Source organism: Botryllus schlosseri, chromosome 12 (assembly GCF_051294905.1).
Source record: "Botryllus schlosseri isolate E-star chromosome 12, Bs_hap1, whole genome shotgun sequence".
In the NCBI taxonomy this organism is placed as follows: Eukaryota; Metazoa; Chordata; class Ascidiacea; order Stolidobranchia; family Styelidae; genus Botryllus; species Botryllus schlosseri.
Window position 1 is genome coordinate 21,411,878 of NC_137247.1, and position 21,853 is coordinate 21,433,730.

The 21,853-nt window shown below is 38.9% G+C and overlaps 3 long non-coding RNA genes across 8 annotated transcripts in view; 2 read left to right on the forward strand and 1 right to left on the reverse strand.

Annotated features, from left to right (window-relative positions):
• LOC145451672 (uncharacterized) overlaps positions 1 to 21,853 on the forward strand; it is a 324,257-nt gene that overhangs the window by 295,863 nt on the left and 6,541 nt on the right. The gene's annotated exons all lie outside the window — the stretch shown is intronic.
• On the reverse strand, positions 1,004 to 5,085 carry LOC145451677 (uncharacterized). The gene is made up of 2 exons (XR_013918995.1): positions 3,668 to 5,085; positions 1,004 to 1,609 (listed from the first exon to the last, which is right to left on the reverse strand). It is a non-coding gene; the product is annotated as an uncharacterized LOC145451677 (long non-coding RNA).
• LOC145451676 (uncharacterized) lies at positions 5,071 to 13,224 on the forward strand. 6 transcript variants are annotated; one of them, XR_013918992.1, is made up of 6 exons: positions 5,071 to 7,702; positions 8,037 to 8,226; positions 8,288 to 8,735; positions 9,268 to 9,457; positions 10,020 to 10,115; positions 12,264 to 13,224. It is a non-coding gene; the product is annotated as an uncharacterized LOC145451676 (long non-coding RNA). The 6 variants fall into 6 exon arrangements; XR_013918989.1 differs by having other exon boundaries at positions 8,615 to 8,735; XR_013918993.1 differs by having other exon boundaries at positions 5,071 to 7,370; positions 7,647 to 7,702; positions 8,037 to 8,735.

Here is a 21,853-nt window from a genome sequence, read left to right on the forward strand (position 1 = left end):
AGTCAACACATTCACTCAGCAGCATTTACTAACAATTTAATTTAGAAATAAAATTAACATATGCTGGAGAATATGGCTAAAAATTTTCACTCGGCCCGTCGGCGTATTTTCTACTTCTCATTTGGCCCGTGGAGGAAAATAATTGCCCACCCCTGCTCCATGCCATTGCTGTTTACAGCATTAAAATTCAGGCCTGCCGTTAAATTATGTGAAATCAACAGATATAATTGTTGCAGATATAATAGCATCTTATGAAATACGTCGGAGCCGGAGCTACTCCTCAAATAACGGGCTCCAGCTCCGGTTGAATTTTATGTAGAGCTCCGGCTCCGGCTCCAGCTCCTGTGAAAATGCTCGGCTCCGGGGCTCCGGCTCCTTGCTCCGGCTCCGGCTCCAAAGCCCTGATACTAACCATGTGTCTATGTCGAACAAAGAAAGTGGTCAGAGGAATATGTACAAAATGAATTCACAGATGTGTAATATAGGGCGGGATTGGAGTCAGCTTCATAACTGCAGGATTTGCAATGCCAAGTTCAGCAATTTTAGTCATACCTCGGCAAAACTACGAGATCACAACGCTCATAAAATTGCGGATTGTGTTTTCAAGAGGATAATAATGAGACTTGGACATTTGAACTCGTCAAATTGCCTATAATTATCTTACGTCTGTGCAATTTATGTTGTTGGAATCAGTTTGACAGCTGACAGATATGGGTGCTTCATTCGCTACCTTTAGGGATAGCAAGCTATAAGCTTACTAAAAGAAGTATAATTGTTATTTTTCAACTGAGAAGGATTCGATTGCTGCGTATATTAGTATGGTGATAGAGCGCTTTGTTGCCTTCCAAAACGTTGAAAACCACTAACCTAATCTATCAAATTCCAGCCACGAAGTAGCATCATACAGCAAAGCCGAATTTGCTCAACTATTCCAGCTATTTCAACAACTCCTAATACTGCACAGTATTCTCGCTATTTCAACAACTGTTAATATAGCAGCATGTCCTTGCGATATGTCCCAATCTTAAAGTACAAATGCAAACCGCAGAGGGAAATGAGGCCCGCTGAAGAAATGCCAATTTGCAACAGTGTACGTCACATGAAAGGCGCATAGGGCGTTTCCACTATATTTAGACAGAAACGACAATCCTGATTGGAGGTCAAGAAATAACAGTATACATGCAGCAAAGTGATTAATAACGATGGATCATCGCGCAGATGCATTGTCGTAATTACGGGTTGGAGATTGGAATTGTCCCACAGTGATTACATATTGCAAGAAACCAAACAGTTATTATAATTGTATATATAATTGTCTGGACCAGTGATTTTAAACCTTTTTTTGAAAAGAAAACTTCATCCGCACCAACCAGCCGGAATTTTTATTACACAAAAATGCCGAAACTCATCACGTTTGTGGCGAGATTGCGTAGTGGTATAATCCACAGCTACAACACCCATGAGTTGGGGTTTCGAGTCCGACCGAGGTTGACTCTAGAATCTGGGCTCATCCGCGACATCTCATCGGCGTAAACGGTGTCTTACAAAATGCCTAGAAGCGGGCCGTGCTGTAAGTCGGCATGCGGAATCAAAAATACGGAACATAGGCCTGCTGTAGGGTTCAGGGCTGTGGAGTCGGTAAATTTTACCACCGACTCCGGCTCCGACTCCGACTCCACACATTTTCAATATACCGACTCCGACTCCGACTCCTGAGTCTTTAAACGTACCGACTCCGACTCCTGGGTCTTTAAACGTACCGACTCCGACTCCGACTCCCGACTCCGACTCCAGCATTATTACCAATTTACTTCGAAAATTATATGCCACATTGTCGGTTGAATGACTATCATACAACCATTAAACATATGCAAACATATCATTAAATGCGGTATGCTAAATTGTTTCATTGTGGCACAGCTCAAATTATCCACTATGCAATTAACATGAAATAAAGATTTGCTAAATATCCTTCCTTATTCAAGTTTTTATAACATGGACTCTCTAATATCCTGAAATGTATGAATCATTCAAATATGGCAGATATCCAATCCTGTATAATAAAAATGTAGATAAAAAATCCAAGTCTAGCTCTTGTGTATAACTCAGCAACTAATAAAGAAATTGAACTTAGCAATTTTATCATTGCACACTATCCTGATTACAAGCACAAACACTCTTAACTACTAACATATTAGACATTGGTCATAAATGGAATTTAGTTAAGTAGTCAAAGACCATAGCCCATGTCTACATGTATTTAATCAAGTGTTCAAGGATTGTGACTTGCGGTCTTTCTTAATCATTTGTTCGACCCAAGCAGCTAAGCTACACTACAAATATTTTTAATTTTGTCAAGTGGGAAGCATCGTTTGGTCATATTTACATCATTTTTACAATCTTACAAAACCAGCCAATGCATTTTCTCTGTCATAGGTATAATTCCAAAACTTGCATCAATGTTGACTGCATCGCGAAAACGCATCTTGCGATTTTCTTCCCCTCTGCAACTGAGTTGTAATTTGCAAGTAATGTCTAATTTTATCAATATGAGGAGTGGGCAACTTTTTCGGCGAAAGCGACACCTGAGATTTGCGCGGGCAACTGGAATGTCGATAATCTTTTTTTAGTCGTCGATAGGAGCGAACCGAATCAGGTAACATTGCAAACAAGACTTATATTAATACGCACTAAAATTGATAACATTATGTCATGCAACTGTGCAGTGCGCAATCAGGCCCTTGTCGCGCGAAGCGCGAAATTTTTTTGCAATATAACGACTTAATTAGGCTATAGCTATATCAATAAATATGTCGTTAACATACATTGGGGGTCGTATCTGTATACCACTGGGCTCATTTGGCAAGGACAGGATTATTCGACGTTTAGGCATAGCAAAATTGACGGTATCAGTGAACATGCCTCTATCATTTTGTGCAAATGTTTTGTCGACGATCTCGCTGCGAGTGCACAAGCGAAGCCGTATCTCCTAATTGCGAATATAGTTAGACTCAATTCTGTGAATAATATGTATTTATAATTTTCAGAAGGGGGCTCAAATATTGCATGCAAGAAATCTAGTGACAATGAATCATGCGAAGTACCGAGAAAAATTTCAAGTTAAATAACTCTGCTATGAAATATTCTACCTCATGGTCATATACGAAGATGTGGGATAAATGTGGCTGACCCCTGGATACGTCAATGCGTCAGAACTGTTGTTTTAGTCATCATCAAATTTCGCGGTCATGCTAATCAAATTTTGGTTGGCCTTGTAATTGTACCTGATGTCATAAATAATTTCGAAAATCACCTCGCAGGCCACACCTAACCTTCTCGTGTGCCAAATTTGGCCTGCGTGCCACGGGCTGGCCGCACCTGATCTGTATGGTTAATAATAACAGTGATTGGTGGTACATAAAAATTCTATTGAAAATTATTTTAAAGCAAATGTTTTCATGATAGAGAAGTTGGAGTCGGAGTCGGAGTCGAAGTCGTAGTCATTCTCCCAAACTCCGACTCCGACTCCAGTCAGTATTTTCCCACCGACTCCGACTCCGACTCCGACTCCAGCTATTATAGTTTTCACGACTCCGACTCCGACTCCATCAAGCGAAAATTACCCCGACTCCGACTCCGACTCCACCGACTCCGACTCCGACTCCACAGCCCTGGTAGGGTTACTATATTTTGGAATCGGGTAAGGAGGACACTTTTTCAAAATTTTCAAACACAGAATGCCGGTGGAAAATCCTGAAAAAGTGGTAAATTTCGACCACTTCGTACTAGGTTGACTCCATCCTCCATAACACTATCATGTATCATGAGTAGGCTATCATTCATGATATCTGGAGTGGTCTCGGGATGCGAAAACTATATCCCCGGCTTTTGTACAATGCACATGCACATTGCACATGGTTGTCTAATGATAAACCACATTCACGCATCTCTACAGAAAATTAAACAGCCGCAGAAAATCAATAAAATCAGCACGGTGAAATTATTATAAAAAAGCAAGGCTAAAAAACTGAAATAGATCGCATTTACTTAAATCAGCCTGATTTAAACCAGAACCCTGCATGCTGCCACGCAGTTAGAATGGAAACCAATGCCACAGTAATGCCCATTGCTATCATGTAGCTTATGAACATAGACAAGCCGAATCCGGTTATCGGGAGAAGGGACGACGCAATCATTGGAAGGATAAATCCACCAACACCAAACATTAAATTCCACACGCCCGATAACGCGCTGTGCATCGAAAAATTGTCTTTGAGCTCAGCGCGTCCGTCAACGGCTACACTCAACAATTCACCAAATGATGGAATCAGCGTTAGTCCACAGAGCAGTCCAAAAAGCGCAATGGCTATATACGCCCAGAATTTTAGCAGGGTCTGTGTGAATATAAAAGGAATGGTGCACATTCCAAGAAAGCCAAAGGTGAATATTATGCGTCTCGTCTTATCACCATTACTCGATACAAAACCAACTATCACCGAAACAATGCTTAACGTTGATGACAAAACTATCATGCCGCATCCTACCTCAACTACATTAAATCCGAGTTGAGTCAAGTATAATACGGATAACAAGTTTACAATACCCAAACTACCGTACGTTGACAACACTACACCCAATACCAATATCGCTATGGGATTTGCGAACAATTTAGTCGGTCGGAACTGCTCACAAGTATACGATCTCTTTTCATAGTTGTCCAATAAATAATTTGCGGTAGGTAACACCAGGATGATGAGCAAGCTAGATACTAAGAATGGCAGAAAAATACCATTCGATATAGTAAACAGAACACTACCAAGCAGTGGACCGCATACGAATCCGACAGAGGCAAATGTTTCCGCGATACCGAACACAGTACCTGCCTGATCAGGAAATTCTTGACATATGGTGGTCAGGGCAGCTACCAAATAAGCTCCTTGGCCACACCCTTGGAATATTCTGATAATACTTCCCCCCGCGATTACGATGGTTGTCGAATCTTTGGCCAGTTCCAAAACACCAAACATTGCTTGTCCGATTCCAAAACATGCTAGTCCACCAAGAAATAGTGCCTTGGTCCCAAAGTACACTGTAAATCCGCAAGGTCGTATTGAACACTTCATAACACTTTTTTCTGCGTACAGACACACTTTTTGGGCATATAAACGCATTGGGCCATTATCGTCGCAACGCTTCTGCGTATTTCTCCGTTTACTTGTAACACTTCGCCACTGCGGCTTATTTTCAAGAAAATTTATACTTGATAATGTATCATCAATTTCGCATTGATAAACCATCGGTACGCTTGGAGATCACATTAAATCATGTTATATGTAAAATAATATTACTCACTTGACCCAGCACTAAGTTTAAGGGTAATATTTCATTGAAATAGACATATTCCCCCGTGACGCAGAGGGGTCACCACCTTCGTTACGGTAGAGCGCGCTCGATTTCAGTTTGGATTTGAATTAGTGGTTCGTCAGGCTTCAGGCAGAGAGTAGGGTACACGATAAAACTTGGCGAAATGGATATATTGAAGCAGTTTCTACTACCTGATGGCGTAAAGGATCGTAACATCCATGTACTGTAAGGTATGGAAATGCGGTAAATGTTATTGAATATATGTAATGTGAGAATAGTCATAAAATGAACTCGTTTTGACATTGCAGTAAGGTCGTTTGTTTTAGATGTTTTAGTAGGCTACTGATATCGCTCATTCATATGAATGTTCTTTAGATGTTTTGTAGTATATGATTCGTCTGATCTTATTGCTGGATGATCGAGCTTCGAATCTGATAATATATCATGCTGCGACCAGGTCCAGTACTACGGTACTGATGGGAAGCTGCTATAGAAGTAACTTTTTTGACATAAGGATAAAGGGGTGTTCTCTTTATCCACACTGAAATATCCCTATGTAGGCGATATTGTGGTCTATTGTGGACAAGTACTGCAACGTCAGCAATTGAATGCCGGTATGACAGTCATGCAACGGTTTTCATTGTTTTTCAACTGCAACACATTTTACACTGTCCTGTTTATTCTAAGTGGTAAGGTGTTAACTAAAGCGATTTTTTTGACATGTCAAAATAAGGTCAAAATTTTGTCAAAATTGTACCGTTAGGTCAAAAATTGCCAAAATTCTTTACAAAATCAAAATTTTGTTGGCAACTTGCATTTCGTTTGTATCATAGATGATTGCACTATAGAATGTAAACGTGGAATGGCAGCGACCGATTTTGCAGCTTCATTCCGCTTCACTGAAGCTTTACTCAGACTTATTTTACGGCAGCTACTGTAGGATTTATGACAATCCAAAAGTTGTCTTCCAGAGCTCAGAATTTACTGAATCTGATCTTGATCGAAAGCTACTGTCGCACGGATTCCGAAAATATCAATCAAAATAGGGTCAGGCTCCGCACTTAGATGACAAATCACCCTCAACATCTAAAATTTGCATTGTTCAGAACAATCGGATGAACGCACAACAATGACCATAACAATGACCCATTGCGGCTCTTCGATTGTTCGGACAATGCCGATAATTCAGACTTGAAGGGCGAATTCTAAGCGGCTCAGTGCCTGATCATATTTTCATTTACATTTTCTGAGTCAGTGTGACAGTAGCTTTCGATCAATACCAGATTCAGGTAATTCTACGCTCTGGAAGACGACTTTTGGATTGCCATAAATCCTACAGTAGCTGCCGTAAAATAAGTCTGAGTTAAGCTTCAGCGAAGCGGAACGAGGCTGCAAAATCGGTCGCTGCCATTCCACGTTTACATTCTATAATTGCACTGTCGGTGAACTTATCATTTTACAATTTACATCTTGTAGCCCACTTTATAGTCCCACCGTTGTAGACGGACCATCGTCTGGTCATTGTGAATCATGAAATGTCGAATGAAACAAATACTCAACATAGCCTATTGCACTATCCTAACTGAAGCAAGACTGCGTGGGCATTGGTTTTTCTATTAGAAACCGTATGATGAAAAATTGCGATGTAGACAACTTCGTCATAATGAGAGAGAGAGTGCAGTGGACGCACAACTTCAGTGTTGCCGGCCAACAACTGCAGCTGGTGAACGTTCTTTCTTAATTCTTGCCACGCTACTTAGTTAGGACAGACACTTTCTACCCGAAAATGTAGGAAAGTATCTTTCGTTGTACTACAACAAATTTTTAATTATTTCTACCATATTACGAGATGTAACTAATACTAGAATTATTCATGGGTCGAGATTTCGATAAAATAAGTTCTTTTTCATGTAAAAATTTGTCAATTTTCATGCTAAAAGATTTTTTTCAGGTCAAATTACTTCGGAAGAACAGACAGCCCCAGTCAGAAATAAAGATAAGTTCCGGTAATACAATTCTAACACTATGTGAGAAACACCTAATTTAAGTACATGGGGTCAAAATTAAGTTTTTCATCATCAAAATATGTGTGAATTTGAATTTTTCACTCAAAATCTTACCTTTTTAGGTCCAATAAATCGCCCCAATAATAGCACAGCCAAACAAACAATCTTTTTAACAAACCATGGATCACAAGGGGTAGTATTTGTTTTGCCCAATCCCCCATTTGACTTTTCTGAGTTTATTGTGATACGGTAACTGAACTAAACTCTATTTTGCAGGTAGTATGTATTGAACTTGGCACCTTTTTGATATGCATTTGCTGTATGGAATACTGGTAAGCATCACGGTGTTTTGTAAAGTGAACTGGTATATCCTTAGAGAATGAATTTGATTATGTTGCAATCGGTTATCTTTGTGATAAAGATTTTTATGAATGTTTGCTGATAAAATTTCACAGAAATTGTTAACAATTCAGGAAGTATACTAACTGTGCCAGAGTAAAATTGGTGGTAACGTCATGTGCAACTTTCTATTCCATTAAAGACACCCTTCTGTCACGTACAACTTATTGCAGAAAAAAATAACTGTATCCAGTATGATATCTGAGTGATTACTGAGCAGTTCATTTGTATTGCGAATTTTCGCAACAAATATTTTCTTTTCGATAGTCTTGGATTGATCCTCAAATTCGTCCAACTGATGTCTACTCTTTAAAAAGAGCCCCCTGGGTTTACCGTACCTGCGCTATCAGACAATGTTGACAGTGACGTGAGGAGTCGTTCGTAACGGGTTTTGTGCCAGCACAGTCATCTTATGCGATGCAGACCTTCTCAAGAACCCATGGATACATGTGATTATGTAAGCCTATTTATTCAATTTATATATCACCATTGATTATGTAATTTGCTGGTTTTTGCAGTCCTACTTTTCTCACGAACTATCTCGCAGAGTAGCTTACGGACTATTCGATATGAGCTGAAAAAGGCTTCATCTGTGTACACTGTACAGTGTACAGTGAACTGTATACTCTGAACACTGAAAAAGGATGTAGTTGAAAGTAATGAGCTCGTGTAACTTGTACTTTAACTATTGCTTACTGAACTATAATGGACTAGGTCAGTGGTTCTCAACCTGGGGGGTTGAGCACCTCTCCTGCGCTTCTGTAACCTATTACCTGTGTGAAATATTTATATTTACTTGTGCATAAAATTTACAATTTTCCTTTGGTATTTATTGTATTTTCTAGGAGCAGCAATTGGATTTGACCAGTACAGAAAAAGAGCCGCCATGGCATGCCACGAATCAGAGACTCATCAAGCCTGGGTTGCGACCGATGGAAAGAATATGAAAAATGCCTTAAAGTGCAGGTAGTATGTATTGCAAATGGCACTTTTTTGAAAAAGATTTGTTGTTTGAAATACTGGTAAGCATCGCAATGTTTCGTAAGTAAACTGGTATATCCTTAGATAATGAATTTGATTCAGCTGCATTCGGGTATTTTTATGAATGTTTGCTGGTAAAATTTCACTAAAAGGATTAACAATCCAGGAAAGTATGGTACTCGGGCTGGAGTAAAATTGGTGTTAAGGTCACATGCAACTTTCCATTACAATAATTAATTGTTCTATGAAAGACACCCTTTTGTCACATACAATACATCCAGTCTGATATCTGCGTAAGTAAATACTGAATGCTGGTAATGTCTTATTTTGTGATAATATTGTTGATGTACAACGTTCTTTCGAGTTCTCCACTAGTTGCTGACGATTATACTATATATTAATATATTATATACTATTCAATTTTATATTGAAGTTTTGTACCTCGAAGAAGCTGTTCGAATATTGAATAGTTCCCTTGTATTGCAAATTTTTAAAACAAGTATTTTCTTTTCAACAGTCTTAGATTGATCCTCAAATTCATCCAACTGATGTTGACTCTTCGAAAAGAACCCTGGTTTCACCGTGCCTCTGCTAACAGACAATGTTGATAGTGACGTGAGCAGTCATCTGAACAGATTTTGTACCGGTGCAGCCATCTTTTGTGATACATACTTTTGCCTCAAGAACCCATGGAAACATGTGATTATGTAAGTCTATTTATTCATTTCATATATCACCATTGATTATGTAATGTGCCGGTTTTTGCAGTCCCAATTTTCTCAAAAAACTATCTATATATGCTATATTAGCTGAAGAGAGGCTTGATCTGTGTACATTGAACAGAGGTGTTGTTGAATGTGAAGAGCTGGTGTAACTTGTATTTAAACTACCGCTTACTGAACTATACTTGGAACATCAAATGGAGATCATTTCCCATGTCGTGCTAATTCCAATTAATTTTGTTAGTTAAATTTAATCAGGAATGAAGGATTTTGAAAGATTGAGAACAGTTACAATTACCGCAATGAAGGAAAAGTATTCAACACCTTCGATAAGATATCACAAAGTTTTCGTACTAAAGACAATCAATGTGTCCTTTGTCTGGTATATTTTCTCGTCTCAATTCGAAGCACCTATAAAATCTTGGAATCAAAGTTATATGTAAAGCCTACCGTATGTCAATTATAATAATGGAAAACCGAACCCATAGGGATAACAATTCTACTACATTTATTGTCGGATCTTGTTTGCAATCAATTACATTTTCAGCGAAACGAGGTTGATGAAGTCAACTGTCATCTCAAAGCCAAATTGAGAGACAAACGAATATAATCCAAGACCCAAGCGCATGTCTTATCGAAACAGGTACCATAATCTTTCTTTTTTGTGGACCATACAAATTTACATAGACCTGCGACGTTCTGCTATAACTGTCATTTTGAGTTACAGTTCTGCATTCTCACTGTTGCCTGTGCGTCTGAATGTCAATGTAAATGTCAAAATGGCCGAATTGAAAAAAAACGCAGACCTGATTCAAGATGTTTTTATTAGTCGTTATGCTAATTTTAGTCCTTCTTCCTGTTCAACTCTACAACAAACGATAGGCCTAGATTGTTCTTAAAGTGAATCAGTTACAGCAATTCAGCTATATAATTCATATATACCTCATAACTGTGTGTTTTGTTGAAGACGATGATTTTCATATCACTTGAGACATTGTTAAACTGTTTTATATATTATACATATTGTACAAGCTGCTGTACTCATCTTTGGAATATTCTAGAACTTTGATAGTCAACCTCGAGTCTTCCAGTAAGAGTGATGATGACTCATTTTGAAAGTGTTCCGGTTTCTGGTGTATCTTGGAGTTGATCATATAATAACTCTTGTATATTGGTTTCAAAACTGACTCCACCATGTGCAGTGTCTTAGGCCGCTGGCTGTATGAACAGGTCACTGTAATACACTCTGCTATGTCTGTGAATTGAACTGTCATTGCCTAGTAAAAGTACAGATTCAGAATTTCATCATGTTCGACTTACAGCAGATTGTGGTTTATCATATGTACAAGTAATTGAAGTAATGTTAACAAAAAAAAGATCCAAGACTGTTGTTGCTTGCAAGAAGTTGCACAGTGGTGAAACTTTTCTAGGTGGTGATGGTTTTTCTTCTGGTAGACAGATAAAGAGAGTTGTTTGATCACAACTAAAGTGATCAAAGTTGAGCATACCCTCAGTGACTTGTCTTTTAGTTGGGCGTATTCCAGAAGGAAAACCATCAACACCTTGAAAAGTTTCTCCAATATGCAACTTCTTGCAAGCAACAACAGTCTTGGATCTTTTTTTGTTAACATTACTTCAATAACTTGTACATATGATAAACCACAATCTGCAGTAAGTCGAGCATGATGAAATTCTGAATCTGTACTTTTACTAGACAATCACAGTTCAATTCACAGACATAGCAGAGTGTATTACCGTGACCTGTTCATACAGCCAGCGGCCTGAACCACTGCACATGGTGGAGTCAGTTTTGAAACCAATATACAAGAGTTATTATATGATCAACTCCAAGATACACCAGAAACCGGAACACTTTCAAAATGAGTTATCATCACTCTTACTGGAAGACTCGAGGTTGACTATCAAAGTTCTAGAATATTCCAAAGATGAGTACAGCAGCTTGTACAATATGTATAATATATAAAAACAGTTTAACAATGTCTCAAGTGACATGAAAATCATCATCTTCAACAAAACATACAGTTATGAGGTATAGCCTATGTGAATTATATAGCTGAATTGCTGTAACTGATTCACTTTTGAAACAATCCAGGCCTATCGTTTGATGTAGTATTGAACAGGAAGATACCCGTTCCACCAAGTTCATGACATAAAGGTTTGTGATGATGTACTATGATGAAAGTTCAATCATTCTCTCTTCCTCATCATAATTGTGCTACGTTCATATAGAAATTAATTGATAGATCCCGCCGACCATGATTTTGTTGTTAAAGCAGCAATGTAACAAATTGTAACATGCAAATTGGCATTGCAAACTTGGTAAAACTAACCAACATTTTTAATGGCGCTATAAAAATCAATAATTTGCTTATAACTTTTTTTCAAGACAAAGTTCTATATCAGTGAGATAGAAACATGGTGCTTCCGCAGCTTTTAAGCCCAAAACTAGCTTTCTAGCATAAGCGGTTATTGAGATATGGCAAAATCAGCTATTTTCGGCTCGTTCGGTGAAATTGCACGGCCACTAGAGGGTGCAAAAACCTGAAATTATGATAGAAGTGATTCATTTGAGATTTGGGACCAAATATCAAAGGCACTTTTTGAAATTCAAATTTTTCTTTTTTTCACTCTACCCTATTTTACATGTATCCGAACGCCTTTCCTAAGCTTGTGTAACCTGCGTGTGTGAAATCTTTATATTTATTTCTGCATAAAATTTAGAATTTTCATTGACATATTCAAAACTTTGGAATTTATTCACATTTTCAAGGAGCACAACTTGGAGTCGACCAGTAGAAAAGAAACAAACGCCATAGCACGCCACGAATCAGAGATTGACCGAGCCTGGATTGCAGCTGATGGCAAGAATATAAAACTGCTTCAGTGAAAATGGAGTATTCAGAAACATTCTTGACGTTTTGAGCTGCCACGCATTGGATTGTCATACCCTAAAGGAGTGGTTGTCAAACAGGAGAAAGCATTTGAAGCGACGTGAAGCCGCTGTAAACTAAAATCTTTTTCGCACATGCATGCATGGCAGCTTGTAGTTATTTCTCAGTGTATGGTCAGAATTTAATATTTGAATATTCTCTCATCAACAACCATTTCCGTCACTGCCATCCAACTATCCGTTGGGATTTCTAGCGTTCTGGTTGCTTTTTTAAATTTTATTTTACGACAACAAGGATGGTGTGAAATGTTTTGCTATCATATGGGAGCGTGTCCAAAAATTTTTAAGAACCACTGCCCTAATGACTTCCATATTTCATATTTTGCAGCAGACTGGTAAATAACAACAAAATCTTTTCTGTAAATCTGCAAAATTTGTATGGACTCAAAGAAACGATTTCTTTGTTATTTAAACAAAAGTGATTGGCATTAAGCTGATATAAATACTACTAATGCAAGCCCTACGATATTTTTAGCAGGCCCAATTTCATTAAGAGTGAAAAAATACTTATGGTTGTTTATCGTGGTAGTGGTAGTGATACTGATACATTCATTGTTTGTTTGTTTACAATAAAATTAGAAATTTACAAACCGTAATTTGAACAGTTTTAAATAAGTTGTAATGATTTGTGTTGATCATGTTTTCCGCTAACGGGCGTAACCAATGAATTTGATTCCATGCCCCTGTCACGAAAGTTCAGGATACTAAATGATATTTTTTTATCACTATCCCTAATTCCCTATGCATTCATTTTCATCATTGAGCGATTTGCATGATATTTGTAGTAAATTTGCTCTTAAGGGGGCACTTCTCTTTAAAAGTGATTTTTTTAGGTGTTCACGTTTGTAGTCATATATTTCCAAAGGTAGATGCGAGCCCCATGATTCATACATTGCTGGAAAGGGCAGGAAATTTCCTTTCCAAATATGGTCTTTATGTTGTACCATGAGCATGTACCCCACCGGTACACTTACTTAAAAAAACAAGAAAATATTCAACACGTGTAATAAAAATCCTAAAAACTCAGAAGTCTTTCAAGATTTTCCTTCAAATATTGCTGTAGTAATAGTACAGATATATATCTACAAATTAATGGAGGGATTTTCAAAAAAAGTTTTCTAACAAAATTTATGAAATTTTTGTCAGCGAACCCTAAATTTTCATTTTTTTCAAAATTCTTTCTTACGTAAAAATTTTTACGGACAAAATTTTGAGAAAACGCTCCATTATTTTATTATAAATACCCTAACCATCATCTGTGCAAAATTTCAGATGAATCGGACAAGCAGGTGCAGAGTAGATACAGTTTTTGTGCAGAAAAAGTACGTTTTGAGAAAAACGCGTTTAAAAGAAAAAAACTGCAACAACTTTGAAAAACAAGGATATGAACACTGCTCATGACATCAATGGCCACATTAGTTGATTTGCATCACACAGTGAACCATATATAACACAACCAGAGCATTAACAGCCGCCAGGCACATAGTCAGATGTGTCTAAGGACTCTTGAACTCTTTCAATTTCTCACAGCGAAAGAGCGTCGAGATGCAGTCTTTCTTTTTTTGTCCTTCAAATCAGTTCCATTTTTGTGAAGGTGTTCACTGGCAAGTTTAGGCTTTCAAGAACACTCAAGAATCCACTATATCCAATATCCCAGTTCAGTAGAGACATAGCTACAGCACGTTTCACTGCCATAGTTCATCAGTACATTTTCTTCAGGCACCTTGGCCATATGGTCGCGACGAATGACTCATTTTGGGTTTTGGTGAATCCACCAATGCATCTTTTCATTATAGAGATTCTTCTAAAACTGTAAATTTCCTTGATCGACTCATTCTAGGCATACTGATAGCTAGAAATGAAAGACAATCCAATACAGTTATCAAAAAACAATATTGTCAGTCATCAGTCAATGAAGAGAAAAAGATGAAATAGAAAAACACACAACCTCCATCTCGACTATATCCTTGGTACTGAATCAGTGAAGCAGCCGAGTATATGAAAGCAGACTCCCTAGAACACTTATCTACAAACATACAAGAAATACTACCCAACATTGTCGGTTATCAGTCAACAAATAAAAAAAAAATGAAAAAAACAACCTCACTTCGCCTGTTTATTGAGTCTGTGAAGCTGCCAGGTTTATAAAGCAGACAGACTAAAGCACTCATTTCAAGCTCTACAGCATAGATTTCACCAGGTGGCGCTATTTCCACCAGCAAAGGCGAATGTTCGACGACTGCAGCAAAAATTGGGCTGTATTTCTTTTTTTTAAATAAAATGGTCCCCAAAAGAAGCTAGTTTTGGATCAGAAGGAGTTGGAATATCATAAAAATAAAGTCATATTTGGAAAGAGCATGAAATTTCCGTTCTAGATCGATGAAGAAAAAAAAAACACAAAAAAATTATTTCTAAAGAGAAGTGCCCCCTTAATCACTTGTGATGTTCGTAATTTCATCGACTCTTCCGGGAACGGTTTCAACTGCTGATCTGAATTTATGAAACCCTGTCACAGCAGCTATTGGAAATTTCAATGTTTGCACGTATTTAATCACCCAGGTTGGGTATTATAAGCGTCATTTATTCATGAATCAATAAAATCTGATTTTACTTTGAGCCCTGCGTTCCGGTGACTAGTCAACCAGCCACTTTGAGACTGAACACTTTTTAGGTAAACACCTTAAATTTGAACACTTCGCAACACTTCTAGGCGTTCAATTTTTGGATCACGTTTCGTGTTCAATTTTCCGGGTTGAGCAACACTTCAGAATTTACAGTGTAAACTTGATATTTTCCGAAAAAGGCGCTGCTCATCGCCATAACGATCAGTACAAGCTGGATAACCAAAGAAGATTCTTCGGAATTTCCACCTCGGCTTACAAAAACTTCCGCCATGAATGGATATGGAGTGCTCACGCATATAAATACTATTGTATGACCAAAACTGATTAATAACAAAATCATCTTCTGACGAGCCGTGATGTTTTTCCAAATGGACTTTTCTTCAGAACCAGCGACATTTTCATTAGAGTCTTTAGCAAAAAGGTTGGTTTCTTCCGAAACGGCCTCCATATCAAAATCTACCACTGTAACTTCAAAGTGAGCGGCTGCGATCAGTTCGACATTGCATCGGTTCTGAAATTATGGTAACCTTAATATAAGCTATATATATTAGTTTATCTTTAATTGTGCGAGTGTCGATGTAATATCACACCACTAGATGTTCATATACATCATCGGGGGTATAAATATGAACTATGTGGGTAACGAAATATATTCGAATACTTTTTTTAATGCACGGCATGGAGACTTAGAGTGTCTGGATTTGCTTAAGAGGCTCAAAATTAATCTGAAAAGCATGCAGGCCTAGAGAATTCATCATAGAAATAACGACGAGAAACTTCATAACGATCAACGTGCGAATTCACAAGACATGTCACCACGCCTAAAAACAATCAAGTCCTAATGCAAATCGTTTATAATACATAGTAATATATACAGGGGGTGTGACACAGCAGACGCGATAGTTACGGCCGGCGTGCCAGATATGATATATTTCTACAGAGCAGGAGATGACAATCGATACATTCGCCCATATAGAAATTGGCAATTACTATCAAGGTCTTGATCATGTTGCCTTGCGTCACACGCCTTCTAATTACTCTGGCGTTCGATCAATGTATATGCTGCTGATTTGCTCACGTGAGTCGCAGCATTACGAAATGCATTGCTTATTTCTAGATCGCACAATTCACCAGCTAGTCAGGCATGTCAAATGGAATTCGTGGTATGCCACATACCCAAAAAAGTTCCTAGCAATCCTAGGTATTTGCACTGTATACCTAGCATACCCGAGTTCGGCGCCTATGCATCAGGCGTGATAATTTTTGGATTCCTCCAAAAATAACAAAAATAGCTTGGTTTTGGATGTCTTCAAATTATATTTTTGAGGTGTTTTAGCCCGTATAATACTAGTACACGTCACCGATAGTAAGTTATTATCTCGCATTCAAAAATCTGAAATACACAACTACGAGACCAGAAAACTCTTGCTATCAAAACAATGATGTCCCACTGTTTCAAAACTACTTAGGGCGAGTCGATCACGCTCACAAAAATATATTATTTCAAGCTTTTGAACCATGTTCGTGTACCACCTAAGTAATATTTGACCAGAACAGGCGTTTTAAACTCAAAAGGACGACTACCACAGGCGGTTACGGGCCACGATCTGCGGGGTTGCACGATGAAGCGGATAATGGCAACGGGTGATACCATGGTGAAATCAATAGCGTTATGTTTGGCGCGAACGCTTTTTAGGGCTCAGAAAATTATACGAAACTCATTCGTGCAGCTGTTGAGAAGTATGATTTACGAACTTTTCGAGCCTTGTGAGACATCCTAGCTTGCCCTACATTTGACGAGGTACAGGGATCCTCAGTCCCCACCACACCAAATTTTTTTCTAATAAAGAAGGAAGTAAAAACGACGACTCGGCCAAAATCCACTGCCGGAATGATTCCATCGTGAATTGAGACTTCTATAGACGAGTCGACTATACATCTCATTATAACGCCACACGCTTATCGATCATATGGAAAGTTCTGATGCGAACCTTTTATGCAACCGCAAAGAAAATAATATCATACGCCACATGAAGATAATCTGGTATTTTTCGACTGCTTCATCGGTCTCTGCGTCAATGCCGCTGTGGGAAAGTCGATCTTCTGTGATTGCTTTGATTGTTTCCAACCCCGCTGTGTTCGGTATACCATAGCCAATTTGTGACAATCGCACCAAAGTTGTTACGACGGTTTGATCAAGAAAAATGTGCCCACCCCGTATACCAGAGGTCTCAAACTCAAATGTGCTCGCGGGCCAATTCCTACTTTTTGATGGCGCCGCGGGCCGCAGCACCAAAATAGTGGAATTCAATGTATTTCCAAGTAGGCCTTATTTGACGGGACCTTGCGGACTGACATTCTACACGCATCGTAAAAATGTGATTTAGTATTGTGAATTCACGCCTGGCATGAAAAATAACTTTATCAAGATATTTGAGTATAATAGTTGGTGTACTTGGCGTGGTTTGTCAAAATAATTAGTTGTACACATCATGTCAGTGTAGTAAGGCTTCAGGACATCGTTAAAGCTGAGGCGTTATAATTTTGCAGCTAACGAACGTTTGACGTGCCACAATTATAGGGAGGAATTTAGAATTTTACAAAGATTGATCTGATATCAGAACATGGGAGAGTACAGTCTAATCCGGGTCTCGGGTATACTCCAGATAACTAGGCTATTAGTCATGTCATTACCAAGGTCAAATCAAATCAGCGTTATCTTTACCTTCGAATATTTGAACAGATCAATAACAACTTGAATATAATGATTTCCGTGCAATAGCAATAGACATGTCCAATCGCTGAAAAATCCATTTGTGCTACAGCTGTGAAGCGGCTGAAGTCTGCTACGACTATTTTATACTCGTCACAATAATTGAATATGATAACATGGATAAAGATAGTCTACTCATGATAACACAGGATGTAGCCAACTATATATCAAGAGGGCAAAATCATGCCAATGGTTGCCATACCAATCGGCTTAGATATCGAAATGAGCTACGAAACGCGTGCTACGACCTTTCGATATTATACTATTTTCCATACCAGTTTGATAGTTTGTTGCGTCCGTGGTTGCACAAAGTCACGGCGGTCCGCGTCACAATAGTCCTTCTATGTTTGTATCTTTCGACGCGATTCAACTCGCGCCCAACTACAAATCACAATTTCCATTACGAATCATCAACATGTTTAACCATCATAAAGAAGTAATGGCACGTAATAGGTGAATTTCCAATGCGTTGTAATTGTAACTTTGGAAACTGATTTAATAGTGAAGTTTGATGAGTAGTTTCTGGTTTCTGGAGTAGTTTTAGAACGAATTTTAAGTTCTCAAATTAAAGAAAATGGTAGTTAAATATTGACGAATACTTCAAAATCCAAAATGCCGTCGCGGGCCGTGTGTTTGAGACCGCTGCCGTATACCATACAAGTCGGTATGATGTCACAATAAGGTTGGTCTGACACTATATAGTGTTGCCTGCTAGGCTCGCGGTACAGATTGTCGCTGTTCAAAATATATTGGAATCGCTGACATGTACCAGACACAACTGACATGAAAACTGCTCTTGAGGCGAACACGACTCCAAATTCGCATTGCGTCGCAGGTCTTATTAATTTTCTCTGTTGGTCTGAACGTAGCAATATCGAACGTTTAGTTCGAAATGCGGCGGTTATTAAATTCAAGGTTTTACAGCCGCCCATCAGTTTAGCAGCGCACTTCACGGGGTCTCTGGTTGCCCGATACGTAGTTTGTCTTGGCGTCTCCTAGTTTGGAAACACCCAGAGCCTGAATGCCGGATCCTAATAGTCGCGCACCCCTAGACTAAAGCATCCGCGCAATGGCCACGCACGACATTCGCATGCCGCTCGCTGATAATTGCTAACACATATAACATATCTGAATGATATTGATCAGATATAGTGCGTCCAACTATGAAATCAAAGACAAGCTTACCGATACAATAAGTGCACGTATAGTCCGACAAAATCTGGAAACCAGTGTTTGGTTACGGTAACACAAATAGCCCATGCCAATAGGACGGAGGTATAACGAAACTAAATGCCACTGTTGTGATACTGGAGTTATATAAATGATTGAGCGTGTCGATTTGAATTAGAGAGATTCTATTTAACTTCAATATTAATATTATAAAGAATTAGAGACTTTTGAAATGAATAAAACCACTTAGAGGAACGGATATTAGATTTCATGCCCGAGAAATTTTGAATAGGTGACGTACAAAGTAATATCTATACATAGCTAATGGGCAGTTGTCAATTGAATTGGATAAGTGGCACCTAGTCATTGCAATATCATTTGTGTTCTAGGGATGGTGAGAACCTTTGCAAGGTTTAGGTTCGCGTGAACGCGAACCTTTTTGAAAGGTTCTGTGTGAACGCGAACGTGAGCCTCTTGACGTCGTGCGACGTCATATTGCTAATTACAACCCTACATTTCAGTGAAGTGATATCCTATATTGATACATACCATGCCTAGCAGTGACTCGGGCCACATAATGCCACAATGCTGGAGAACATATATTGACGTTTGAAACGTCGCCAAATTTATCAACTGGGGCAGTAAAATTCGATATAATCATCCCATAAAATCAATATCTTCTGTCGCTTCGCCAACAATTTCCACGAGGACGAGGACTTGCGAGGGAATATAAGCTTGCGCCTTAACGGTCTAGGCCAGATCGAACATTGTATTCGGTGTCTAAGTATTGCCCGATAGTATTCATCTACTCACAGGTTGGTATGGAATATTGATTGAAAAAAAAAACAGGAAATTTAAATCATAAAGATCTAACATAGTCTGAAGTAATTACATCAACTTGAACTTAGCATGCGGTTTATTTCCATGAGCTGTTCAGTGTTCACTGTAACTATTGATGCCAGAGTGGAAAAGGTCAAGTATGCCATTTCTTTGTGAAAAAGTATTGATCCGGCGCCGATACGACTCCGGTCGCATCACAAAAAGTGATCATCCGGCTCCAGTCAGGCTCAGGCCAAAATTGAGAAAATGCGGTCTGATTATCCAACCCGGCTTCGATCCATGCCCCGCTCCAGTGTCCAGGTGCAGCTTTTCTAGTTCAATTCATGTCTAAGCTCCGTGATGGCTAAGTGGCGAGATAGTGCAGTGGTATAATCTACTGCTGCAAGATCAATTGGTTGTAGGTTCGAGCCCGACCGAGGTTAACTTCAGAAGTCCTACCTATATGTTGGAGGTTTAACTCTCTTTCTCTCCATCTCCTTTGTGTAAGCGGTGTCTTATAAAACTCCTAGAAGTTGGTCGTGCTACAAGTCGGCAGCTACGGAATAAACATAAAGAAAATTGGTCTGATATAAATGACCGATGACCAATGACCATAGTAGTGGACAGACACCATGAATACCACAGACAATAACAACAACAACAACAACAGCAACCGCATTGGCTGCAAAGCCGTTCGAATAAATGTTATGCAGTTTTGAAAATGCGAATTAAGCTACAGATCCGTATTTTTTAAATATTTTCTGCATATATCGGGGGTTATTGTAGAAGGCGCTAGTTGTCGGTTTTATCGGTATCGGCTTTAAATCTAATATCGGGTGGGCTCCAGTTTATATAGTTGCAAAAAACGAAATTGCTGTCACGTGGGCAACAAATATCACTCGCAATTCCACAGTATTCGACATATCACGTCTTAAAATCTTGGATTTATCAGATTTATCAGAGGAAAAAGAAGGAATAACGACGCCGGTAGGCTACGACAACGCAGTTTGCAAATCCACATTGCCTACCGCTACCTCAGGGGTCCTCAACCCGCGGCCCGCGGGCCACATGCGGACCGCGACGTCTTTCAATAAAAACGAAATTACCACTGACACGGTATTGTTACAAATTAATTTAGATACACAGCTCTTTTGTCGTTTCTTGATATATGCTCGACTTCAGATTGTTATTGTTTTGAATCGGTATTCGACTGGACTCTGGTTCAAGAGAATTACGCTACGTAGTAGGCCTACACTTTTGAAGAGTGTTTCACTCACTGCGAACGGTTGTTGAGATTGCCAACGGCGTTACAGACGCATCGTTCAAAATTGATTGGAATATCGCTAAACCCAAGAAATCTGCTATGGAAGGTATTATCTCAGTAAAACTTTAACATTCTGTGAGAATATTTGCAATTTCCGGAACTTAGCAGCAAGGACAACATCACCCGACAAATTGCGAAGATACAGTCGTCTGATTCAATCGTGATCAGACGAGAAACATTAATGTCAGTCAATCGTTTATCGCATGTTCTGAAACACGTTGCCGCGTAGACTACTTTAACCCAGCCTCGGACGAATCCACCGATATTGCATAACTAATTATCTGGTTGAATTTATCAGAGTGGACAATGGACATTGGACATATATGCAGAAGAAATGCTGGCTGAGCAAACGTGGAAAGGGGATCGGTGAAAAATATCAACTTGACAACGCTGACTTCTGTAACTATTGCTGCAGAGCCCAGGCTTGGAAGGAAAAGAAAAGGGTTGATTGGTTTTCTCAGAAATGGCCCCGAGCACCAGACTTCTTCTCATATCACTCAGAGCTCAATGTGATAATGGCCTCCGTAACACAAAAGTTACCGTAATTTTATACTTGCTCTCTCACGCAATGAAACAGAGAGTTCGGTTCTCTGTTGGAAAGGTTTGAAGTTGAATATACCCACTTGGCATCGAATGTAATGCACGCTCCATGAAGGGATTTACTTGCGTCGCTAGAAGATACATAGTCTCACAACAAGCA